Source organism: Suricata suricatta, chromosome 5 (assembly GCF_006229205.1).
Source record: "Suricata suricatta isolate VVHF042 chromosome 5, meerkat_22Aug2017_6uvM2_HiC, whole genome shotgun sequence".
In the NCBI taxonomy this organism is placed as follows: Eukaryota; Metazoa; Chordata; class Mammalia; order Carnivora; family Herpestidae; genus Suricata; species Suricata suricatta.
The window spans coordinates 121868021-121872871 of NC_043704.1; positions in this window are offsets into that span (position 1 = coordinate 121868021).

The following is a 4851-nucleotide window of genomic DNA, read 5'->3' on the forward strand; positions in this document are numbered from 1 at the left end:
AAAAGCAGAAAAAGGAAATCCCCAGTGATAGAAGCTGGGAATAATGGGTGTCCCTGGGGACGGGGCAATGTGTGGAAGGGGTTCAGAGAAGTAGGTTTTAAGATACTCCTCGTGGGGTGCCTGGATGGCTCTGTGGGTGGAGCATATGATTCTTGATCTTGGGGTTGTAAGCTTGAGCCCCAAATTAGGTGTAGAGAGTACTTCAAGAAAAAAAAAATAAAACGATGGTCCTCATGTTCTCTTTATTGATTTGGGAACTAGTTACACAGGTGTGTTCAGTTTGTGAAAATTTATGATGTATGGGTAGAGCAATTCCACACCCCTCATAAAAGTTTAAAAAGAATACAGATACTGTATACACCCTGATAGAAGACAACCTGATACATATTACATGAAAAAAGCAACCATGAATCAAATACTTCCATGTGTATAAAAATAATAGTAGGGAAATAGGGGCACCTGGGTGGCTCAGTGGTTAAATGTCTGACTCTTGGTTTAGGCTCAGGTCATAATTGAGGTTCATGGGTTCCAGCCCCAAGTCCAGGCTCCATACTAACAATGTGGAGCTTGTGTGGGATTCTCTTTCCCTTTCTCTCTGCCCCTCCCCTGCTCTCTCTCTCCCTAGAAATAAATAAAGTTTTAAAAAAAAGTAGGGAACTATATCTGTACGTGCTTATATGTGCATACGATATGTTTGGAAGGATGCTCAAGAAACTGACAACATTGGTTTTGTGAAGAGAGCTCATAGCTGAGAGAATTCTACTGCCGTTAGGTTGTACGTTTTGGATTTCAAATCATGTGAATATATTACACAATGAAAAGAAAACACTCAAATTCTAAAAGGAAACATAAAAAAAATTCTGCGATGTTAGGAATTACTCAGAAGTACTTTGAACGAAAAAAAAAAACGGGAAAAAACACCAGAAGATTATATATTGAAAGTATCATGATGGGAAAGTGGGGGACACAGAGAACGGAGAACACTTGAGTCTTCTAAAATTGGACAGGAGTGCCTGGGTTCCTCAGTCAGTTAGGTGTCCAGCTTCAGCTCAGGTCACAATCTTAAGGTTTGTGGGTTCGAGCCCTGAGTCTGGCTCTGTGCTGACAGCTTAGAGCCTGGAGCCTGCTTCAGATTCTGTGTCTCCCTCTTTTGCTGCTCCCTCCCCCTCTTGCTCTCTGTCTCTCTCTTAAAAAAAGAAACATTAAAAAATTTTTTAAAAGTTTATTTATCTTTTTTAGTAATGTCTACCCCCAACGTGGGGCTCGAACCCATACCCTAAGATCAAGAGTGGCATGCAGTTCTGACTGAAAGAGCCAGGCACCCCTGTGTTCACAAATTCAACTATGATTTAAGAACTAGTCACAAATTGTTTTTTCCTTTAAAACTGTGTTTATTATAGGTGTTTGGCTGGTTCAATTAGTAGAGCATGTGACTCTTGACCTTGGGGTCATAAATTCGTGCCCCACATTTGGCATACAGCTTACTTAAAAAAGTAAAGTGAAACTATTTATTGTATTAAAAGAATAAGTTAATACATATATTAGTTAAAATAAGTAAGAGAATTTGGGACACCTGCGTTGCACAGTTGGTTGAGCATCTGATTCTTGGCTTGGTACAGGTCCTGATCTCGAAATTCCTGAGTTCTGGCCCTGTGTGGGGTTCTGTACTGACAGTGCAGAGCCTGCTTGGGATGGTCTCTCTCTCCCGGCTTCTCTGCCTTCCCCTGATGGTGCGTACACACTCTCTCTCAAAAGAGTTAAATAAAGTTAAAAAAGTAAGATGATTCAGGGGCGCCTGGGTGGCTCAGTAGGTTAAGCGTCTGGCTTCAGCTCAGGTCACGAACTCACAGTTTGTGGGTTCAAGCCCCATGTCAGGTTCTGTGCTGACAGCTCAAAGCCTGGAGCCTGCTTCACATTCTGTGTCTCCCTCTCTCTCTGATCCTCCCCTGCTCATGCTGTATCTCTCTGTCTCTCAAAAATAAATTAAAAAAAAAAAAAAACATTAAAAAAAAAAGTAAGATGATTCAAAGATCTACATATATATAAAAAAGATAACTCCCTCCCACCCAAGTCTTCCTCGTTCAGCCCTCTGAGGTATCCAGTGTGATCAGCTTACTGTAATTCCTTCCACGCCTTTCTCTATGTTCATATAAACATATACATGAATGTTCAAACAATATACCAAAAGGATCATACCACTCTATCACTCTACGATTTGTATTTTTGACTTTAGCACTATATCTGGACATCCTTCTGGGTCAACACAAATAGGCCTAACTCATTTTCATCATCACATAATATTCCATAGTATGAAGGCAGTACAACCGATTCACGGGTTCCATTACCTATGGACAATCAGGTTGTTCCGAGTTTGTGTTTGTTTTACACCACAAACAATATAATAAACATCTGTCTTAGTTTCCTGTGGTTGCTTTAACAAATGATCACAAACTGGGTGGCTTTAACAGAAAGTTATTCTCTTGTAATTTCTGAGCCAACAAGGCTGAAATCAAGGAGTTGGCAGGGTTGTTTCCTTCCAGTTACTGTAAGAGCGAATCTGTTCTATGCCCGTCTTCCAGCATCTGGTAGCTGCCAGTGACCCTTGGCATTCTTTGGCTTGTACATGCATCATTCCCATCTCTGCCTTGTATTTTTTTTTTCCTGCTTCATTCTTCACATCACCTTTGTCCTCTATCTCAAATCTCCCTCTGCCTTTTCCTTACAAGGACACTTGTCATTGGATATAGGGCCCATCCTAATTCTAAGACGATCTCATTTCAAAATCCTTAGCTTAATTACATGTATAAAGATACTTTTTCCAAATGAGGCTATGTTCATAGGTTTTGGGTGGATGTATCTGTAGGAGCGGCAGCATTCAACCCACTGCAGCGCCCTTGGGTACATCCTTACAACTGGTACTTCCTTTAGCTTTTCCGTAGGACAGAGTTAATATATTTTTTGGTCAATGGGTAGGTGTATGTATTTTAAAGGCTAATAAATATTCCCAGGTTACTGCTAGAAAGTTTGCAGCTTTATACTCCTATTAGAGGCGTGCCAGGGCTCCCTTCCCCAGGTATCATGGATTGTTCTTGTTAATGTTTGACAATCTAATGAGGGAAATTGTTTTAACTTGTTTTCCCATAACTATTAGTGAAATAAGCATCTTTTAAATAAACTACTCAGATTTTCTCTTCCATTAATTGCCTGCTTGTATACCCTGCCTGTATTAATATAACATTGATCCAGCTGGCTTAAAAAAAATCCATTTATAGGGCACATAGCTGGCTCATTTGGTAGAGTATGTGACTCTTGATTTTTGGATTGTGAGTTCAAGCCACATCTTAGGCAGTAGAGCTTACTTAAAAAAATCAATTTTTAGGAACTCTTTTATGTTAGAGATACAATGTGTTTGCCATATTTTTAAAGCTATTTTTTTAAGTTTGTTTATGTATTTTGAGAACAGGGTTGGGGGCAGAGAGAGGGAGAGGGAGAATCCCAAGCAGGCTCCGCACTGTCAGCAAAGGGCTGGATGCTGGGTTCGACCTCACAGACTGCGAGGTCATGACCTAAGCAGAGACTGAATCATCTAGGTGCCCCTGTCTGCCATACATTTTGTTGTTTTTTTCCATTTTTGTTTAACTTGTGTTGTCATTGTGATATCATGCAAAATTTTCAAAATACTATGTAGACAAATTTTTTCTTTAATGATTCTGGGCTTCCTGTCTTGCTTAAAATTTCCCCCTCATGAAATGAATGTCATATCACTAATCTTTAAAACCTTTCCTCTAAGTGTTTATTTGTAAAATATTTAAGCAATCTCTACCCCCAATGTAGAGCTCAAACTCATGACCCCCAGATCAAGAGTTACTGCTCTTCCATCTGAACCAGCCAGGAACCCCTGTTTTGTATATTTTTATATCTTTAATTCTTCTGGAATTTATTTTTGAACATGGTATGGTTCTAGCTTTGATGTATCATAAAATATTCAATTAAACCAGGATAATTTATCAAACTATTGTTTTATCACTGGCCTGTTGCCATCTTTGCTTTATATTAGGTTCTACTTCTAGATTCCATCCTCAGACTCAAATATTACCCTGAGCTATTATAGTAACATAACTTAAAATAACTCTACAATAGTAGCTTTACAATACGTTAAGATTTTAGCTTTTCAGTAAGTAAAATTGAAGTGTGCCACCAAGAAGAGGGCTATAAAATTTTCTGGTTGAGGTCCAAAGATAACAGGAGATAAGATCTGCAAAAGGGGCTGGGTAAATTGTAAGGCACTGCCTGCAGATGTTAGCTGTTATTATCGCAAAAATGAACACACAGAAAAATAATCTTGGGCTTGGAAGCCTGGACTTTTCCTTTTCTGACCATTAATATAGCAGGACTTGAAGTAGCAGCTGTGAAGCAGCCAATCTAACAACTCCATCTCTAGAACTGGAGTGGCAGAGAAGGGAAAGGGAAGGGCTGCGCCCGGTCAACGAGAGTCAGCTCAAAGTTCCAGAACCGAACCGGGGAGAGGGACTGGGAAAGAAGGCCGACAAGGAAATTAGGAACAGAGGGATGTCTCGGAAGGGGGCTACGAAAGCAGGAGCAGGTGGCGGTTCTCTGCTGAAGGCGGCCTGTTGGAGTTTCCCGATCCCACTGTCTTTTGAAAGCCACAAAGAGAAGCCGAGGGGCCTGGAGCAGTACCCTCCCGGGAGGGCAGGGAGCCCGAGAGGACTAGGCGGCAGCGCCACCTCTCCCTCTGCCCAGCCCGGCCAGTCCCGCAGGTCTGGCGGCGGCCGCTGCGGGGCCGGGGATTGGTCCGAGCGGCGCGCGGGGCGGGGCGAGAGCTGCTGGGAG